General features: G+C 41.6%; 1 non-coding gene and 1 pseudogene across 1 annotated transcript; one reads left to right on the plus strand and one right to left on the minus strand.

Moving 5' to 3' along the window:
• Positions 1 to 22,729, minus strand: part of LOC140616704 (uncharacterized) — a 124,046-nt pseudogene that overhangs the window by 78,309 nt on the left and 23,008 nt on the right.
• LOC140617788 (small nucleolar RNA SNORA22) lies at positions 20,614 to 20,745 on the plus strand. The gene has a single exon (XR_012017951.1). It is a non-coding gene; the product is annotated as a small nucleolar RNA SNORA22 (small nucleolar RNA).

The raw sequence follows: 22,729 nt of genomic DNA on the forward strand, positions 1-22,729 counted from the left end.
CATGATATATTTATTTTGTTTATACTGTGCCAACTCCGTGCTTAATCATAAAGGGCTCAGAGATAGCAGTAAGGTTGCCTTTGTCCTGAAAATGCTCGCGGTTTGCGGTGTGCTTGGGATCAAGGCTGGCTGAGCACCCCAGAGGCACGCCAAGCAGGCACTTGGGAAACAGAAAAGCAGAGAAACAAAGTTTGTTTCATTTTGTTTTTAAAAGATGGTATGCTTCCTTCCCCAAACATAACATTTTTTTTTAATTGTAGAAAGTACAAATGTTACTGTTTAATTTTTAGGGCAAATTGTTTAATCTGTAGGTTTTAAACTGACCCTGTAGTGGGTGTGAAAAATATGTACCTAATTAACTCTAACTGGGGACAGAATGTGATCAGTGCCACGAGGGAGTGCCAGAGTGCCCACGTATGGAGAAACGGAAGGACCCTAAGAAGTCTTTACGGAGGAGGTGCTAACTGGAGGGGACTTTGATGGACAAGTGGGAGGGACTGTTAGCATGTGATCTCCAAATCCATTCCGACTCTTTCCCACCGCTTGGCTGGGTGGTGGCAGGCAGCACCGGGAGGATGCCCCAGGCAAAGGGCAGAGAGGCATGCTGGGAGAGCCAGACTTTTCCTTTGTGCTTGGAGAAGGAACAGGGCAGGTCAAGGATCTCAGGACCTCAGTTGCTCTAGTTGGGTTACAGCAGGGCAGGTTTGGGACCTCCTTTCCTCTTTTAGTCTCAGGCACTGTTTCCAACAGGAAAGTCTGGGGAGACTGCTTTCCTTTCCAAAGGGCAGTCTGCCCCAGGGGCAGAGGCTGGCTTGTCCCGCCTGGACCTGACCCTGTTAGAGTAGAGAGAAACCACTGTACAGCTTTCTTGTTTGACGTGTCCAGGGCTCAGCTCTACTGTCAGTGTTCCTAGACGGCTTCTGTGTACCCAGAGCTGACCTTTAGAGGATGACATTTGAGCATGCAGAGCCGAGCTTCCTGTGCAAAGAACAATGAGTTCAGAGCTACAGACATTCCTATTTGTCTGTGAGCTGTGTGACTAATGTGCTTGGCCTCATTAAGAATGAAATGGGCACATAAGCATGTTTTCAAGGGCATCAACTGGTTCTGCTTGGACAGAGGAAAGCCACCCTTGAAAACATCCCAAGGCTTCTTTCTAGCACAGGGTAGAATCTGGTTCAAAGTATACCCTGTCTCGGGGGCCTGGCTGGCTCAGCCGGAAGAACACATGACTCTTGATCCCCTCCTAAGATTGGAGCCCCACATTGGGTCCAGAGATTACTTAAATAAATACACCTCAAAAAAACAAAACAAAACAAAACAAAAACAAAAAACAAAAGCAAATAACAAAGTATGCCCTTGTGCTCAGCACTTTACTCATCCCCCCGCTGTGGTGCTGCTCTGGAGAGGCATGGTCCTTTCCTTATGCTCTTAGGTGTTACTGAAACTCTCATGCACATTTTATTCACAAGGTTGTGGTGGCTTCTTCCCATCCAAATTTATTTCCTCCTTGAACTCATTCCTTCTGCCCTATTTCCATTAAGTGTGAAAGCCAATATTACCTATGGAAGAAAATTTATAGTAACTTGAAGGGTTCAGCTGTTCTGGGAAGTCACAGAAAAAAGAGGGAGGGATGTATAAACATACTGCAACAAACTCAGCAGAGCAGTTTGAAGATGAAGATGGTTAGTGTTCCCTTTTAAGGAGTTCAAAGACAAAACATTTGCAAATTTAAAACATACTTACACATGTATCCCTCTTGGGGACTTGCAAACGTAGTATTGCAAAATAATTCTGGCTGCCAGTTGGGACAGGAAGAAAAGTGTTAGATGTTAAAAACTATTAACTATTCGTGGACCAACATAACTTGAATCATGGGGAGGGGGTGTTTTTACATTTGCATTTACATGATACTGCTTATCTCCATTCCTCTTTTGAATGTGCACATTTACTTTGGATTTACATAAGATTTTCCAGCACAGGGCACCTGGGTGGCTCAGTGGTTGAGCATCTGCCTTTGGCTCAGGGTGTGATCCCAGGGTCCTGGGATCGAGTCCCACATCGGGCTGCCTGCGTGGAGCCTGCTTCTCCCTCTGCCTGTGTCTCTGCCTTTCTCCTGAATAAATAAATAAAATCTTAAAAAAAAAAAAAGATTTTCCAGCACATTGTTTTATGCGACTGCAAAGACTAGGGAAGAGAAGCTGATTCGGTGTTAAGAAGCCAGTTGTGTGACGCTGGCAACTTATTTGATCTCTCTCAATACATCTTTCCTTACTTTTATTTTTTATTATTATTTTTTTAATTTTTATTTATTTATGATAGTCACAGAGAGAGAGAGAGGCAGAGACACAGGCAGAGGGAGAAGCAGGCTCCATGCACCGGGAGCCCGACGTGGGATTCGATCCCGGGTCTCCAGGATCGCGCCCTGGGCCAAAGGCAGGCGCCAAACCGCTGCGCCACCCAGGGATCCCCTTTCCTTACTTTTAAAATGAGGAGATTAGATTAAGCATTTTTTCATCTTTAGGAATCTGAGATTAACAAAAGAGAACACTATATAAGAGAATAAATATAGTAGACCCTCGAACAACAGGGTTTGCCCGGCACGGAACCACTTACACGTGAATTTCTTTTGAGAAATACAATACAGTCCTGTAAATGTATTTTCCTTTCCTTATGACTTTCTTTTTCTTTTCTTTTTTTTTTTAATTTTTATTTATTTATGATAGAGAGAGAGAGAGAGAGAGGCAGAGACACAGGCAGAGGGAGAAGCAGGCTCCATGCACCGGGAGCCCGATGTGGGATTCGATCCGGGGTCTCCAGGATCGCGCCCTGGGCCAAAGGCAGGCGCCAAACTGCTGCGCCACCCAGGGATCCCCCTTATGACTTTCTTAATCACATTTTCTTTTCTGTAGCTTACTTTATTGTAAGAATACAGTGTATAACACATGTAACACACAAAATATATATTCATTGCTTGTTTATCAGTAAGGGTTCCTGTCAACTACAGGCTATCTATCAATAGTTAAGTTTTTAGGGAGCCAAGAGTTATTCGTAGATTTTCCACTGCACAGGGGGTTGATACCCCTAACTACAGTGTTTTAGGATTCAGTGTTGACTTTGATCCTCACAGCTGTGTGATCTGAGTGAGGTCAATTCTTCTCCCTGGACCTCACTTCATCTGTGAAATTATAGGATTAGTCTCTATATTCTTTACTGACGCCTCGGTTATAATGTTTTGTAGCTTTCCTCAGGGTAGTTTTTTTCGGTTTTAAGATTTTATTTATTGGGGATCCCTGGGTGGTGCAGCGGTTTAGCGCCTGCCTTTGGCCCAGGGTGCGATCCTGGAGACCCGGGATCGAATCCCACGTCGGGCTCCCGGTGCATGGAGCCTGCTTCTCCCTCTGCCTGTGTGTCTGCCTCTCTCTCTCTCTGTGTGTGTGACTATCATAAATAAATAAAAATTTAAAAAAATGTTAAGATTTTATTTATTCACAAGAGACACACAGAGAGGCAGAGATACAGGCAGAGGGAGAAGCAAGCTCCCTGGAGGGAGCCCGACGTGGGACTCGATCCCAGGACCCTGGAGTCATGACCTGAGCCAAAGGCAGATTCTCAACCACTGAGCCACCCAGGCATCCTTAGGGTAGAAGTCTTATCCTCCCCTTTTATGCATTCTACTCCCACATTAGAGGGACAGAGAGGGAGCAGGGAGGAGTCTGATACTAATCATCATTAGTTTTCCCTCAGTGGCTCTGTTTTGTCCTCTCTTTCTTCCTCCGCCCTCCTCAACTTTGTCTCCTAATGTTCTTCCAGAAAACTTGGAAAGTTTCCACATAACTGACTTTGCAGGCCTAGCTTTCCACAGTGAATCCCGAAACCTGGATGTGGGTGGGGTGAAGGGTAGAGATCCTTAGGTCTTTGCTTTGTTTGTTTTTTAAGACAGTTTCATAAGCCCTGTGACTTGTAGGTGATTAGGCTCTCTGGCTGTCAACACTTTGAGCCTTGCATTGCTCAGGAATAGGTTTGGCTGAAAGTGATACAGAAACCTAAAGTAAGAGTGGCTTTAAAAACCAGAAGTTTATTTCCTCCTCAGGCAGTAGTCCAAGCTTTGTAGTCCACAGCTGCCTTGGCAGCCATGAGCCATGAGGTCCTCAGGATCCCAGGCTCCTCTGGCCCCCGAATCCTACCCATCTCTGGGATATGTTCTTGACCTTTTAATCCAGGCCAGGTAATGTGGAGAGAACGTGAAGAAGGGCCCTGGAAACTGCCATCCTGCACTTATGCTCACACTCCATTACAGATGTGGGTCACATGACCACACCCAGCTACAAGGGAGGCTGGGAAGTGAAGCCTCCTTTCTGGGTGGCCAGGTATCGAGGCAAAAATTGAGGACTTCTAGGAGTGCCAAGGTGGTGCAGTCAGTTGAACATCAGACTCCTGGTTTCAGTTCAGGTTGTGATCTTAGGGTTGTAAGATCGAGCCTCACGTTGGGCTCCCTGCTCATCACTGGAATCTGCTTGAGTTTCTTTCTCTCTCCCCCTCCTCCCTTCCCCCCACACTCACCACCCCCAAATAAATAAATACATCTTTAAAAAATTGAGGACTCCTGTCATCTGGGAAGAAGAGGAAAATGGGTATTAGGGTCAACTATCTCTGCTACTGCATCCCTTTGGCTAACAAGTCTTGGATATGTTCTCTTAATAGTTAGAAAGTCGAGATGAGGAGGGGTGAGTCCTGGGACTTTTAGCATCCACGATCCTTTTATTTCTCTTCATTCTTTCTTGTCCTAAAAGACTCCTAGCCACTCCCTTTGGGGAGGACAATGTCCCAAGAACTCTAAGCCATGCATATATTTACTCATCTACACAGATTTATGGAGAACCTGCTCTGTGGTGGGCACTGTATTAGGCAAGAGAACTAGAAAGATAGATGAGGTCCTTCCCCTGAGGAGTCTACAGTCCAGCAGGCAGAAGCAGACAAGTAGACCAGTTGCCCTTAACTAGTATAGAAGCACTGATAGATGCTTGAACTAGGTGTAGTGGTACAGAAAATATGAGGTACAGAAAAGAATTAGTTAATTCTAGCTTCAAACAGATTGGGAGGCGTAAGGAAATGCTTCATAAAGGAAGTCTCCATTAAACTGTTTAGAGTTAAATTCCTTGGATGAAGGGAATAGGGAATTTCTATCTTTTTTCTTCCCCTTTACTTCCTCTTTCATGACTAATTATGTTTTGTTTATAACCACCTGTATGGAAATAGAACAACTTGGCTGCTGTCCTATTAAAAATATATTATTGTTGTCTAAGCACAAGTTACCAACTTGCATATTCATACACATGGCAATTCCTGTAACCTTGCCTCTTAAGAAAACTAGACCAAATAGTCACCAAAGACAACCCCCAAAATATCCAAACCTTGATTCTAGGTAAAGCTTACAGAACATGGCACAGTGGAAACTCTGGTGGTGGGTGGGGTGTGGTGGGAGTGGAGTATCTGTAGAAGAGGTGAAGCAATGGCTTTTGCATGGAGAAATCACTGGCTTCTATACAAAAGCAATTGTAAGCAAGATAATGGAATATGGCTTCACATTTACTGAATTGTTAAGCCATTGTCTGCTCAACTACTAACAATCAGTTTAAAGAGTTTTTTTTTTGTTCCTAGTTATGATAAGGAAAATGAAGGTTGAAAACAGAGACATTTATGAGCAATAAAACTCGATGTTTAGGAGAATATAATTTATCATCCACAGTGTACAATTTTGAACGATTAAAAATATGTTCATTTCACCACAAAAATTTAAGACTGCTTGAATTCCTTCAGTTAGGCCAGCCAAGTTGAGCTTTCAAGTTCTTACAAATTCTTCCCTGTAAATTTTTGTTGACTGACCAAGTCAGTAAGACATTTTCTGTTTTTTCCTAGTTTCAAAATATGCATTTTTCTATATGTGAAACTTATCTTAGACTTCCTTATGTATTATTCCTACTTTACAATTTTACATTCCTTGGAGAATTTTTTTCCAGTATGAAATTCAATTTTAGAAACATATATTCATTACCTAATAAAGCAAGAGAAACTACATAAAGCAGAAGTCTATGCATTTTTCAGTAAAGGGCCAGAGAGGAAATATTAGAGAATTCACAGGCCACATACAGTTTTTGTTACATATTCACCTTTGTTTATGTCTTTTTCTTAGACAACCTTTAAAAATGTAGAAACCAGGGGCACCTGGGTGGTTCAGTGGTTAAGCGTCTGCCTTCGGTTCAAGGCGTGATCGCAGTGTCCTGGAATTGAGTCCCACATCCGGCTCCTCATCGGGAGCTGGCTTCTCCCTCTGCCTGTGTTTCTGCCTCTCTTTTGGTGTCTCTCATGAATACATAAATAAAATCTTAAAAAAAAAAAAAAAGTAAAAACCATTCTAGCTTCTGGGCCATACAAAAACAGGCCTCATATGACCTGTCAGCCTTTTTGTCAATCTCTGAAAAACCTTGATTTGAAAATCTTACATACCTATTAGGGCACTTGGCTGACCAAGTTAGTGGAGTAGGAGACTCTTGATCTCAGGATTGTGTGTTTGAGCCCCACGTTGGGTGTAGAGATTATTTTTAAAAATTAAAATCTTTAAAACACAAAAAGAGAAAATCTTACATATCTACAAATAATTATAACACAAGGCCGATATGTGAATGCTACTTAAGAGATGTATAAAATGTGTAGCTATGCAGAATCTAATCTTTTTCCACTGTTATTTTTTCTGGAAATGGCATCATTATCTTTACAATTATGAAGCCAAGGAGCTTGGAATCACCCTCAGTCCAATTCCCTCCCTCTCCCTTACCCCTTGTATTTAATCTGTCATAAAATTCTGTCCATTTTACCTCCTAAACATCTCCCAAACTGGTCCACTTCTCTTTATCTCACTGCCATACTCCTATAAAACTGTCACCATCTGAGACTTGGAACACAAAATTCCTAACTAGTGTCTTTAACCCACCCTCATCTACTTTGCTGCCCTACTAAGATATTATGTCTACCTCCTATTTCTCTTCCCCTTCCCTCTCTTTTTTCCCTCCTCTTGATTCCTTTCATCTTCCTTTCCCTTTGCTTCTTGAACAACTCTATCCTAAACCACCTTCAGTGTAGGAGATGGGGAGTTTCAGTGGCCTAATATATGTGGGTGTCTGAGCCTGTGCTGAGTGCAGACTGTCTGCGTGGGACAAGAGTGTGCCCTGATGTAGGTGTCAGAGCCTAACTAAGCTAAGGAAGAACCCCAAGGCAGAATGGCATGGAGTGGTGCTCAGGGCTGGAGCAGGGAGGAGCAGCCACAACGTTGGAAGATGAGTTATAAACATCTGATCAAATAGGTAAATAAATTTAAGGATACAGGATACTGAGAAAGAAATGACAATGCAAGAGAAACCCAAAATCATCCCAGTGGTCCGTGGTGTCAGATTAAGTTTGGAGGTATCAATAAATTCATGGTTTTCAGTAGATGGTAGAAAGACAGATATAAGTAGAGACATAAATGTGATTTGGTGTATGAATTGTGTCTAGGTTTATGTGTGTGTGTGGTCCTTGGCTCTGCCCACTGAGAAGGACTGACAGCTGCAACAGCCCAGTAGCAACAAGCTCAGCTCATGTCCAGATTTTCACTTCTAAATACTATTTTTGTATGGAAGATGTTAGGACTCTTAAAAGTATTGGCTGAGTACAGGGCTAGGTAGAGAAAATATAAAATGGGTTGAGAACATCTCATGGTGCCCCCAAAGAATGAAATATGCAAGATAGACAACAACAATAACAAAAATAGCAGCAACAAAAACTACGATAAAAAGGTAAAAGCCCATGAAGCCAGCTTGAATGGACGCCCCATTTTTTTAAGCTCCCAGGTGTTTCTGACCCAAGTGGTCTGTGGACTTCACTTTAGAAATCTCAGGTCCAGCCTCTGGGATGTCCCATTTCTCATCATTCTCTTCCTGTATGCTGCATGTGCTACAGTGGTTCAGTTGGCTGAACTGGTTTCAGGTAATTAGAAAAGTCCACAGTGAACTGTTTGGACAGTACTTTTAATAGAGTGGGAATATGTGAAAAGCAGATTACAAGGGGCTGAAGAGCAGAAGGGTCAGAAGCTATTGAAGAGTTTGTTCTTGAAAAGATAGAAGGGAAATAAAATATAAGCAAACATATTGGGAAGGTTTGAAGTGGAAGGGTGGGACCTTAGAAATAAGAGTTGGAAAGGCCCATGTGGTCAAGAATGGAGACATTGGGGAGTCCTGCCGTTTGAGATAGCATGGATAGGTCTTGAGAGCACTATGCTGAAAAGAGTCAGAGAAAGACAAATACTACTGTGTGAGCTCACCTACATGTGGAATCTAAAAACAAAAAACAAAAAACAAAAAACCTCACAGAAACAGAACAGATTGGTGGTTGCCTGGGTGAGGGTTGACGGGGAAGAGGAATGGGCAAAATGGTGAAAAGGTAAAATTTCCGTATATAAGATAAATACATCTGGGGACATTATATATAGCATGGTGACTTAGTTAATTTGTATTGTAATAGATGAAGGGGATTAAATTATGGTGATAAAATAAGTAAGTCAAGGGATGTAACATACAATACAGCATAGGCACATGGTTACTAGATTTGTGGTGATCACTTTGTAATTTATATAAATGTCAAATCATTATGTTGTACACCTAAAACTAATAATATTGCATGTCAAATGCCTTTCTATGAAAAAATATTGTGTTGTATATTTGAGAGTTGCTAAGAGAGTAAATCTTAAATTCTCATCATAAGGAAAAAAATTGTTAACTATGTGTGATGGTGGAAGTCAATTCAGGGCAAACAAGAAAATGAATGATTGAGGTTTTGGCCACTTCCAGGATCACAGTCTTAAAATTGGAGGGATAGAAGAGACAGATCAAACTCATTTTGATGCTTAAATCCCTCTGTAATGCCCCTGCCAACTGATAGGAAATTATTACCCCTGTTCTATCCCTTCATATTTCCAGCCACCGGGGACTGTTTTCTCTCACTCTGAAATTTGCCCACTGTCTAAGCATGTTCTGGGGTAGGCCATATCCACTCTCTGCACAGGAGCCCTACCAATGCCAGGAGATACCAAGCTATTGCCACCAAGTCTTCTCTAGGATTAACATCCCTGTCTTTCTGATTATTCTTTAATCATGTCCTGTCTTTATTCCTGTTTTCCTCTTCAGATTGTGTTTTCTTTGTTGTATATCTCCCTCTTATAGTTCTCATAGAATATGGCTTGACTAGTGCAGAATAGAGTAGAATCATCTTTTAAAGTCTAGATGTGGCAATTCTGCTAAGGTAGCCTAGAATTACATTATCTACTGGAGTGGGAGAGGGGTATGGGAAGGTGTTGACTATTGACAATATTGTTTGCTATGTCCTAAAATGTTCATATCTTCCCTACATGTCCTTCTGCTAAGCCATATTGAACCCAAGATGTTTTAGTGGCTCATCTGGTACACCACTGTTCCATTGATTTATTGGAAAACATTCTGAATATGGAGGAGGAGAGTTAAGATTGTGGAATAGTAGGAGGACCCTAGGCTTGCCTCATTCCTTGAAGACAGCTAGATAAATATCAAATCATTCTGAACATCCAGGAAATCTATTTGAGAACTGGGAGAACAAACTACACAACTACAGAGAGAAAAGAGACCACACCATGGAAGGTAGGACATGCAGAGATATGATTTGGGGGAGAAAAGAAGCCCCAGTGCTGCAGAGGGGAGGGACCCCTGATCAGGGAGAGAGAGGAGAAAGAGAGAGAGTGAACAGAGTGCAAGACATTGCACAAGAAAAACACTTCCCAAAAACCACTGATGAGGAAAACGAGGGGGACTGATTATTGCAAATTTTTACAAGCTGCAGAGCTCAAAGAGTAAAGTTTTAGAAGTCCACACCATTGCCGGGTGGACTAGTGGTGCTCCTTTGGAGAAGAAGGGCAGAGGTCCAGGAGCAGACACTGTGGTCTGAGGTTCCCCCTGGGTGGCACAGGGAGAGACATTTCTTCTTCTTGGAGTGTATTGGGGAGAGGTGGCGCTGCCTCTCAGGGACAAAAGAGCCAGTGGGCACCATTATGCTGCCCTGTTCATTAGCTTATGAACAGAGATGTCTGCTGAAGGCAGCTAACCTGGATGCCGGCCTTTTAGTCCATTTTGCTATAAACTCCAAGCTCCTGCACATATTTGTGATGCCCTCTGGGACAAGCCAGCACCAGCCACAGTGCCGCTAGACCCTCCACCAGAGGATGTTTGCATGTCCGTGCCATGCCAGGTCCTTAAAATTTGGAGTTTTGAAACTGCCAGTGTGCCTGAGATAAACTAAGGAGCCCTGCACTGCCAGGTGGGCAGATGGCTCAGACTGATATCTGAGGGAAGTCTGAGACAAACAAGGGGAGATTGTGAGCCCTTCTCTAAGGGCTTGCTGAACAGCAATAGGCATGAACTCCCTTCTCTGGGGAGGAGATAGCCGCTGAGCCATTTTTGCCACTGACTGTCAGCATGGACAGACTTCAGCGAGCAGCACAGTGTCTACTGTGGAGGCTTCAGCTGCTTATACCAAGCCCCCCACCCTCTTGAACTCTGCAGGTGCTTGTGAACTAGGGCCAGTGTGCCTCAGAGTCAGAGCAGCAGTGGACCCCTCTCTCCAAAGACCAGCACAAACACCCTGCATGTACTAAGTCGACTGACCATAGAGTGCTGCAAAGCTTCCACTCTAAGAAATATGACTAGCTCCTTTAATAAGCAGACCAACACAACACCTAGTTAACTCATTGTACGCTGGACAAGGTCCAGACACTGCCCATTGCAAGCAAGGGGAAATTCTGCTGATGATTGACCTGAGGGAAAGATCAGCCAAAACACAAGAACAGAGTGTACACAGCATATAGTAGCAGAAACACTTCCTGAAGTGTCAGGCCTAGGACCTTTTCTTAATATGGCCATTACTCTCAGGAGCAGAAAACATATAGACTTTCCTAACACAGAGAATCAGAGGAATCTACCCCAGAAGAAAGAACAAGAAGAGGTCATGGCCAGGGATCTAACATTGAAACAGATGTAAGTAATATGCCTGAACCAGAACTTAAAGCAATAATCATAAGGATACTAGCTAGTTTTGAGAAAATAATAGAAGATATCAGAGGGTTTCTCACTGCAGAGATAAAAGACCTAAAAACTGGTCAGGCCTGAATGTAATGACCACAAGGATAGAAAAAGCAGAGAAATGAATAAGTGATATAGAAGATAAAATTATGGAAAATAATCAAGCTGAAAAGAAAAGGGAAAGAAAAATATTGGATCATGACTGTAAACTTAGGGAACTCATCAATCCATAAAATGTAGTAACATTCTTATCATATGAGTCCCAGAAGAAGAAGAGAGGGAGAAGGGGACAGAAGGTTTATTTGAGCAAATTATAGTTGTAGACTTCCCTATCTGGGGAAAGAAACAGACATCTGAACTGAGGAGGCACAGAGAACTCCCATCAAAATCAACAAATCAGGACACCAAGACATACCATAATAAAATTTATAAAATACAGAGATAAGGAAAGATTCCTGAAAGCAGCAAAGGAAAAGACAACCCTAACCTACAAGGAAAGATAAATAAGGTTAGCAGCAGATGTCTCCACAGAGACTTGGCAGGCCAGAAGAGAGTGGCATGATATATTCAATGTGCTGAATGGGAAAAATATGCAGCCAAGAATACTTTATCCAGCAAGGCTGTCATTCAGAATAGATGGAGAGATAAAGAGTTTCCAGGGGGGGGAAAAAAAAAAAACCTAAAGGAGTTTGTGACCACTAAATCAGCCCTGCCAGAAATATTAAAGGCACAAGGTATCAGAATGGATAAAAAACAAACAAACAAACAAGACCCATCTATGTGCTGCTTATAAGAGACTCATTATAGACCTACAGACACCTGCAGATTGAAAGTGAGGGGATGGAGAACATCGTGCTAATGGACATCAAAAGAAAGCCAGAGTAGTCATACTTACATCAGACAAACTATTTTAAACCAAAGACTGTAATAAGAGAAGAAGAAAGGCATCATATGTATCCAACAAGAAGATCTAACAATTGTAAATATTTATGCCCCCAACATGGGAGCACTCAAATACATAAAACAATAACAAATATAAATGAATTCATTGGTAATAATATAATGATAGTAGGGGACTTTAACACCCCACTTACAGCAATAGATAGATCATCTAGGCAGAAAATCAACAAGGAAATAATGGCTTTGAATGACACACTGGACCACATGGACTTAACAGACATATTCAGAACATTTCATCCTAAGCAGCAGAATACACATTCTTTTCAAGTGCACATGGAACATTCTCCAAAACAGACTACATACTGGGTTACAGATCAGCCCTCAACAAATACAAAAATACTAAGATCATACCGTGCAGATTTTCCAACCACAACGCTATGAAACTTGAAGTCAACTACAAGAAAAAATTTGGAAAGACCATAAATACACGGAGGTTAAAGAACATTCTACCAAAGAATGAATGGGTTAACCAGGAAATTAAAGAAGAAATTAAAAAATTATACAGAAGCAAATGGAAATGGGAAAACAAAATAGTCCCAAACCTCTGAGATGCAGCAAAAGCAGTCATAAGAGGGAAGTACATAGCAATACATGCCTACCTCAAGAAGCAAGAAAAGTCTCAAATACACAACCTAACCTTACACCTAAGGGAGTTAGAAAAGGAATAGTAAATAAAGCCTAAAGCCAACAGAAGAAAGGAAATAATAAAGATTAGAGCAGAAATCAATGATATAGAAACAAACAAGCCCAGTAGAACAGATCAATGAAACTAGAAGCTGGTTCTTTGAAAGAATTAGTAAAACTGATAAATCCTTAGCCAGACTTATTAAAAAGAAAAGAAAGGACTCAAATAGGGGCATCTGGGTGGCTCAGGGTTGAGTATCTGCCTTTGGCTCAGGTCATGATCCCGGGTCCTGGGATCAAATCCTGCATTGGGCTCCCCATGGCGAGCCTGCTCCTCCCTCTGCCTATATCTCTGCTTCTCTCTGTGTCTCCCATGAATAAATAAATAAAATCTTAAGAGAAAAGATGACAGAGCCAAAAGTTCTATATTCTCTCAAAATTTTACCAGGACAGTCAATTTACATGTTAATGATTTTTCGTAGGACTCAAAATTATTCATGTCTGCCTATCATGTTTCACTGAGGCCAGGGCTATAATTTTACATGGTGAAGAAAGGGAAGCAGGAAGGAAAAAAAAGAAACACTCTCAGGCTGCATATTTGGGATTAAAAACTGAAAACAGCTTCGCACAAAAGGAGTCTGATCTTTTAAGAACCACCTTCATGATGGTAACATTTATGAGGGGCCACCCATTGTTGACTAAATAAATGAAGTAGAATTGTTCCAGTTGACTGTGATGACCACTGAATATACTGTTACAGATTCTACAGTGATTACTAGACAGAAGTAGCTGGAATAAATTGTAAATTGTGAAGCAGTGACTTCTGATAGGATAGGCTTTACCTGTAACCTTGAAAGCCCCTTCAGCTCCCTCTTCTTTTCCTTTCAGATAGAAACAGGCACTACCTGAGATCTTGGGAGAGTCAAGAGAGTGGAAGTGAAATATGCAACTTCCAAGTTGTGCTCTGCAAGGAAAGGGGCATGTCACCTCATTTTATTTTCCTTCTTCCTACAGCTGGAATGGAAACACAATGGTGGGAACTGGAGCAGGTATCTTGGACCATGGAATAGAAACCAGGCAGGAGGGTTGTGGAGTAACAATACCGAGTAAGGGTGGGCCAGTTGTGGCTTTGCAAAAGACAGCTCCCAAACCAGCTTGGGCCTTCATATGCAGAAGAGATAATGTCTGCTTTATTTGGGTTATTGTAAATTTTTATCTTTGTTACTGTAGGCAAACGGGTACCCTAACTAATGATGTTTATGAAGTCAGAGTGACCAGTTAACTCATGTAGCTACCCTAGCATCCAAGGCATGGGCTGATGGCTGAGGGCTGACAATCCCATGCTCCTCTTGGGTGATCAGGCCTCGTTCAGTACAGTGATGGCAGCTATGTCCTGCTGCAGCTGAATCCTCTTGGCCAAACTTCTGAGACAGTTGCTGCGCCTCCTCCAGTCTCCCTTTGCTCCTGCCTGTTTCCAAGCCTGCTTTTCCAGCCTTTCAATGATTTGGTGAATGCCTGATATCCTTCTGATAAATTCTCAGGTTTATTTAAGTGAGTCAGGTTTATGAAAATTTGTAATTTTCAGTTTTGCTTTCTTTCAAAGAAAACACACTGCTGCCTGTGTAGTATTTGTAAACAGAGATTGAATCCTGCATTTTCCATGCTTAATATCCATCAGGGGATTCCTTTTTTTTTTTTTTTTTTTTTTTTGAGAGAGAGTGCATGCATGCACACAAGTGTGTGTGTGTGTGTGTGTGTGTGTGTGTGGCAGGGAGAGGTAGAGGGAGAAGGAGAGAGAGAATTCCAGGAAGGCTCTAAATGCAGTGCAAAGCCTGATGTGGGGCTCAGTCCCACAACCTTGACCATGACCTGAGCTGAAATCAAGAGTAGGATGCCCAACCAACTGAGCTACCCAGATATCCCCATCAGGGATTCTTTAATCATTCTTTGGTCAGGATCCATTTGGTCAGGATAACCGCCGCAGTTTGGCATGTGAAGCTTTCTAGGATCTGACCTTAGCACCCTCCTCACTTTTCCCTCTTGATGACTACCCCCTCTACCTTATGGTCTAACCATACTAAATCACTTGGCAGGCCAAGGTCCATACCTTACCTCTCCTGCCTCTCAGGCCTTCTTTCTCACACCTGCTTGTCAATTCTCATTGAAAAGACACCTTGGGGTTCCTTGCCTCAATTAAGCCTTCCTAACTCTCTGGTGCCTGGTCAGTCCTGGTCACCTGATTGCCAAGTCTGTCCTTCGGGCTGCACACTGCACCTCTCTTAACCATGATTCTATCCCTCAAATCTCTTATCTGTGCTCACCGTTCTCCATGACTTGCCTTTCCCATCCTGTGTTATCTATTTTTCCGTTTCTAGCATCTCTTACATGTTTGGTGTGTAACATACATATTTTAAATGAAAGCGAATCATCTTTCTGGAATCCATTTGAAAAGTTTAAAAATACGTCGCTAGGTGGCACCCGAGTCTTTCTGTTAAAACCAGCCTTTGCATTTGCAGTTTGTGTGTTTTGTTACCCACGTGGCAGCAGGTGGCGCGCTCCGCCTTTCTCACTCCTGGGTCCTCCCCGCCTCCTTTTCTCCCCCCCCAGGGAGCAGTGTATTCACGTGCGTGCACATCTATATTAAAAACTCATCTACAGGGATCCCTGGGTGGCGCAGCGGTTTGGCGCCTGCCTTTGGCCCAGGGCGCGATCCTGGAGACCCGGGATCGAATCCCACATCGGGCTCCCGGTGCATGGAGCCTGCTTCTCCCTCTGCCTGTGTCGCTGCCTCTCTCTCTCTCTCTCTGTGACTATCATGAATAAATAAATAAAAAAAAAATCTTTAAAAAAAAAAAAAAAAAAAAAAAAAAAAAAACTCATCTACACGCACACAGTTTACTATCGTACAGCTTGTCTATTCACCATCTTCACCAATGAGTCTTTGCTATCCCTGGAACTCTTGCCCGGGAAGAAACAACTTGCAAAATGAGACTGTTGAACTTTGCAGTTCGTGGCATCAGAGAGCTGTTTACTCCTCAAGACTTTTTGACACCCTTGCTGTACACCAATCCTGAATTATTGTTATTATTATATCGTAAGCTTTACACATCTTGATTAAGTCACATTTGAAAGACCATCCCCCCAAAAAAGTCACAAAAATCTTGACTTTGCCCTTCCCCTCTGAAATATTTCTAGAACTTAATGTAGACAGTGACCTTAAGGAGGAAGCGGTCAACTCAACTTTGCCTGCTCAACAGACTGTTGTGTTAGTCAGTGGCGGGGAGGAGGGGGGGAGCCAGACTTTGAAAACATGTGTAAAGCAGAGGGTACAAGTGTGTTCTGGAGCTTTGCTAATGGAAGTGCATAGTTCATGAAGGAACATGCAGAACCTGGGACCCACCCAAGCGTATCACCATCAGAATCTGCCCTCCAGCAGAAGTCCAGGTGGAAGGCCAGGTGATTCTTGAGCACGCTGAATTCTGTGGAGAATTGCTCTGTTTTTTGTTTTTATTTTTTTTAATATTTTAAAATTTTATTTATTCATGAGAGACACAGAGGGACAGAGACAGAGACAGAGATATAGGCAGAGGGAGAAGAAGGCTCCATGCAGGGAGCTTGATGTGGGACTTGATCCTGGGACCCTGGGATCACACCCTGAGCTGAAGGCAGATGCTCAACCACTGAGCCACCCAGGCATTCCTGGAGCATTGCTCTTAAAGCATTGCCTCCACCTCTTCTAAAGAATGAATGCAGACTGAACGTTTACAGTGTAAAGAAAAGTTGATTTTTCCTTTTGTTTTTAGTTGATGTTTTGTTAGTATTAAAACTGCAGAATAGAAGAAAGATTTGGATTTCAATCTCTGCTTAATTAGGAAATTCTTCAGTGTGGTCTTAGATCAGCCTTAAGAGGATAGGTGGGTTTTTGGAATGTTTGGGGAAACATATTTGCTGAATTCATTTAAATCTTTTTTTTCAAAGCCTCCTCTTCTCCCAGGGTGGCCTGTGAAACAGTGGATGCAGGGCATATCATCACATACGGAGCCGCAGGCTTGCACATCTAGATACAATGCTTAATCCAAGTGCATAGAGTACACTCAGTAGCATTTACACCACTGTAGATATGAGTTTTTTTCAAAAAACATTTTGAACTGGAATTTGTTATTTACACTGTACTCCCTTACACTTCACCTTCTTTGAGATGTGAGCCCCAGTTGTCTTAGAGATTTCTGCTAATATACCAAACAGAGAGGTAATGGAAAGAATATGGTATTTGAAACATGGATTAAAAATCACAATTCTGTGTGATCACAGTACTTCCTAGCTGTGTGACATGGGGCTATTCACTTAGCCTCGCTGAGCCTCATTTTTCCTCATCCTAAAATGGGGAAAGTGTTACGTTACACATATGGGCTAATTTGGAGATCAAGAGAGATAAGGTTTGTGTTAAAAATTCTATAAATCAGGGCGTGTTGGTGGCTCAGTCAGTCAAGTGCCTGTCTTCAGCTCAGGTCATAATCTCAGGGTCCTGGGATTGAGCCCCATGCTCAGTGGGGGAGTCTGATTCTCTCTCTCCCCCCACCCCTGCTTGTGTGCACTCTCTCCCTCTCAAATAAATAAATAAATTTTTTAAAAAACAAGTTCTATAAACTAACCTTTGCACTTACGGTCATTTGTCTTAGACACACTGCCACAGCACTTGCATATTACTGTGCACGCAATAACAGATATTAATGAATTAATTCATACATCACATCATTTCAATAGGGATAGAAGAGGAAGGCTGAAGTGTCTAGAGATAATGGCTTCCCACTCAAACAAGTTTTTCTAAAGGTGGTAAATTTTTACAGCTTTAGAAGTATGGGATGCATACTGCTTAGGTCAGGGATATCTCAAAGTCACACCCCACATGGGCAACCTGCCTAGTGCTGTCTCAGACAGGTTACATCTATTTCGTTTCAAGTGTTAAATCCAAAAGTGCCCCCATCCTCCACTGAATTTCCTTTCTACAAGTCAGCCTCTCTGAAAACCACCAATCCACTGGGTTTGGGTTATTTTCCCGCATTGCTACTTAATGAGCTTGTTTTCCAGCCCATGATTGGTGCTGTGATTATACCAAGGCTTGTCTCCAGATTCCTAGGGCGAAAGGAACAAAGCCCTGGCCAAACTGTCTGGGGTAGTAGAATGCCTGGAGAGAGTAACTATTTATTTTGTGGGATTCCGAGTCCAGCCTGTACTTCAGCCATTGTGAGAACTCTGAAAACATTAGAATCTTACCCTACGATATTTGTGAATGATTTTGTAAATCTTACTACTAATAAATTTGAGTGTGACCCTCAGTCATAGAATAACAATATGATAGGAAACAAAGACTGAGTTTTGGTTCTGTCTTGATTTTGTGTGGTGAACTTGGAACCTCAGTCCTGGGGCAGGTTCAAGTGCTGACTCAGCCAGTGATTAGCTGGCCTTGGGTGAGTTACTTAACTTCTCAAGTTCCTCCTGTAAGCACTGGGTTGGAGTCTACGGTGGCTTTCAGCAATATAGTTCTCACATTCTGTGGAATAGCCATAGATGGGTGGCTCTAGCTCAGGGCTGTCCCAAGGATGCATTAAGTGTCCCAGAAACAGATGATTGCTCGGAGACCCATCCAGTTGGTGGTTCCTGAGGAGCTGTTTACTGCTCCAATGACTCAGGAATGGAGCAGGTGGTACTGGAAAAGATCTGGATCTTTTAGGGATATGGTCTACCCATAATATGCTCCCCTATTCTCCTCCCCATGTTCCTCTGTGAATGCCCTTATTTTCATATCTAGACTAGAGGGTCTTCGCTCTTCCCTTTTCCAAATGATCTTCCACAGGATTATCTTTGGAAAATGCAAATAAAATCATATCATTGTTCTGTTTTAAATGGCCGATAATCCATCGTTAATGGTTTCTATTTGTCATGCACTGAGAATCTGGCCCCAGTTTTACATTTTACTAATTGCCCTTATCTCTGACTCCAAGGCATACCTTCAGACTGTCCACAGAGCACTTCCAAGCATTCTCCCAGCTGGCCCTGAGCTTTCCCAGTGTCCTGGCCATTTATACATACTTCTTGGCTACCAGGGGAACTTCTCCTCATAGTTTCAGTTCTATCGAGAGTCATCTCTTTAAATCCCTTTATAGCATCTGTGTCCCTTGCACCAATGACACTGGTTTACAGTTATGGGTCATTTTCACAACTAGTCCCCCCACTAGCAGATGAGCTTCAGGCATGGCAGGCACCTGGTTTTGCTCTTTTTCCTTTCCTCCAAAGTGCATAGCACACTTCCTTGAATTTGGAAGTGCTTAGTCAATGCTGTTGAATAAACAAGTATTCTCACAAAACAAGGCAGGAGGAAAGGGGCCTTCATCTTTTCTTGACACGCCCACTAGGCTATCTTTCTGTGAATTATTTTTCAGGTTTTCTCCCAGTGTTCATTTTCAAGTATTTCATGAACAAATTAGGGTAAAGCCAATAGGTCCAGCAGACATTAAGGATGGTTTTCTCAAGAGCAAGAGTTGGGAGTGGAGACTGAGTCAGGAGGTAGGTGGAGGGAGTCAGTATGACCATTGTGCTCTGGACTTCTATTCGAAAAGTTCCTTCAGGAAGACTTTTTCATGTTATCTGAGACTTTTGATGTTATCTCAAAATGAGTTTCACACATACAGTTATAAGTACACACTAATGGGACTGAAGTTGTTCATCATAAGACTTTAAACTTGCATTTCATTTCTTTTATAATGTACCACAGATTATTTTGAATTATAATTATTTTATAAAGAGCACAATAATATTATATTACATCTGCATTTTGGCATTTCCCAATTTTTTTGAATATCATAGGAGTCTCAAAAAATGGGAATGACTGGTGGCCTCTTTTGGCTTTTGAGATTCATAGGCAAACTGGTACTTGCAAAATAAATTACCATCTCACACCTATGAGGTTAGTAAAAATTTAAGATGGGGTTGTACCAACTATTGGTGAGGATGTATCGCACTTAAACCTCTCATATGCTTGTGGCAAGAATTTACATTGGCATAATCCCCTTGGAAAAGAAAATTTAATTATTTGGTATAATTGAATATATGCATACCTACTGCCTAGCAATTCTACTCTAGGGCATGTATCTTAGAGAAACTCTAGCACATGCTCACCAAGATAGTTTAATAAAACAGTACTTAGCAGGATTGTCATAGTCCCAAACCAGAAGTAATTCGTATACCCATAATACAAGATGAATAAATTATGGTAAATCCATAAAATGGAATATCAGATAGCAATGAAATGAAATGATCTGAAGCTACATGAAAGAATTGGTTGTATCTTACACACAGAATGCTAAATGAAAGGAATAAGCTAAGAAAATACATATATATATATAAAGTTGAAAAACAGCATATCCTGAACTTTCCACTATCTGAAATAATTCAAAATTGGATCTGAAAGAGATATTTGTACACCATGTTCATTGCAGCATTATTCACAAAGCCAAGAGGTAGAAGAAATCCAAAAGTTTATTGACAAGTGAATGGATAAAGAAAATATGCTATATACATTCAATGGGATATTATTTAGCCTTAAAAAAGGAAGGGAATCCTTCCACATGCTACAACACGGATGAGCCTTGAGGATATTATGATGACTGAAATGAGCAAGTGACAAAAGGACAAATGCTATAATGATCCCACTCATATGAAGTAACTAGAGTAGTCCAAAGCACAAAAACAGAAAATAAAAAGGTGGATGTCAAGGGCTGGAGGAGGAGGGAGGTAAATATTTAATGGGTATCCAGTTTCAGTGTTGCAGGATGGAAAAGTTCTAGAAATTCATAGCACCACAGTGTGAATATACTTAATGCTACTGAACTGTACACTTAGAACAGTTAGATGGCTTTAATGGTTCCCTTGGCTTTGACACTGGGATAGAGCAATGTGTGTTTTTTACCTCTGCATTGAATAGACTGTTTATCCTTTTGAAAGCATTCAGAAAGTCAACACATTATATTAACTTAATTGTATCGATCCAGAATATCCCTTCAAAAACTATCTTTAACTCAAACTATAGTAGTGTCCAATCAAAGAACTCCAGCATGGGGGTGGTTTTGTAATTGTGTGTGTATTATTAGGTCTTCATCTTGAATGATAAGAGAGGGATCTGAAGCTTCCAAGGAAAAGGCACATTAAGTCTACATAAGCAAAAAGAAGAACAAGAAAAAAACACTTACAGATGTGGTCAGAACACTTCTACTTGTGCTCATGCTGAACTTGCTGATATCTTAACAGAGGATATGCTGGACTCCACTTTGGCCAGTAAAAATCAAAATGAACCTATTGACCTCTTCATGGTCAAGATCATGGAAGTGAAACAGAAATCTGAGACTGATGCAGGTTAATCAGAGGTCATGTTTTACATGATGGGCCACTCATCCTGATATGAAAAAAAGTATAAGATACTTCCTCATGTGCTAGGTGTCATCAGAATATGAAACAAGTGTATTCTGGCTTTTTTTTTTTTTTAAAAAAAAACTAATTGTACTGAAGTATACACACATAAAACAAACCATTTTTGCCCAATGAATAGGGTGTTTTGCTTTAGGTGCAGCGATCCAGAAATGCAAGTTAGATAAGCATATGTTATCTACCTATTAAACATTCCTCATAAAACAAACAAAAAAGGTTAAGATAGTAAAGCTAATGCTATGTCTTTCTTTTTCCACCACCATTTTTTTTAAAGATTTATTTATTTATTTATCAGAGAGAGAGAGAGAGAGAGAGAGAGAGGCAGAGACACAGGAGGAGGGAGAAGCAGGCTCCATGCCGGGAGCCTGACGTGGGACTCTATCCCGGGACTCCAGGATCGCGCCCTGGGCCAAAGGCAGGTGCTAAACCGCTGAGCCACCCAGGGATCCCCCTTCACCACCATTTTTTAAAAAAGATTTTATTTATTCATGAGAGACACAGAGAGACAGAGACATAGATAGAGGGAAAAGCAGGCTCTGCATAGGGAGCCAGATGTGGGACACCATCTTAGGACTCAGGGATTATGTCCTAAGCCAAAGGCAAACGGTCAACCACTGAGCCACCCAGGTGTCCCTTCCACCACATTTTTTTTCAAAAAAGAAAATATGTGAAAAAAAAATCAGATTACATCAGTGATGCCTTAAACATGTTGTTTGAATCTTTTAAAAGGACATTTCAAGTGCAAACTACATTTTTTGGTGATTCTTATTAAAATGACTCCGTAGGAAAAACAAAAACAAAAACTTGGGCCTGAAATTAAGAGAAAATTTTCTGTATTGAACAAAGACAATAAAGGCAGCTGATGGGTATAGACTGCAAGACTTATGTGTGATGGAAAACGTATACCTATTTATTCAACAAATAAATAACTATGTCATATGAGAGATAGTGAGATAAATATAAGGATCACAGTCAGGTTAACTGGAATTTTACTCTCATTTGCCAAGTATTTCAGTTATTCAAGAAATATTATCAACAACATACTGTGGACTAGGAGCTTGGAATGAAATTGTGAAATAAGAAGCTTAGTGTCATGAGACCTGTAAGCAAATAGGAAATTGAAGCCCTTTGAGAGGACATGTGACCCTCTCTTGGCAGACCAAGGAAATCTTCACTGGAGGAATGACATCTAAGCTGAAACCAATAGAGTGGTTCACATAAGGTGACCAAAGGTTGGGAATGGGGGTGAGCAGACCCAGAAAGCTTGGTGTTTGAGGAACTGGAAGCAGTGTGTGTGATTGCAGTTTAGACTGTGTGTTTACCTGGGTAGTTGCAGTGGTCATGGTGTTAGGGGGTTGGAGAGAGTTGGTGCCAGGAAATGAACTCGGGGAAGTAACCACGGGCTTTGTATTAAAAGTGTGGACTTTATCTAGAAGGCAGTGGGGGAACCAGTGAAAGGTTTTAAGTGGGAGGAAGAGCAAAAAGAATTGGTATTTAGAAAAAAAAAATTATTCCCTCTGTACTAT

This window comes from Canis lupus, chromosome 25, assembly GCF_048164855.1.
Source record: "Canis lupus baileyi chromosome 25, mCanLup2.hap1, whole genome shotgun sequence".
Taxonomy (NCBI): domain Eukaryota; kingdom Metazoa; phylum Chordata; class Mammalia; order Carnivora; family Canidae; genus Canis; species Canis lupus.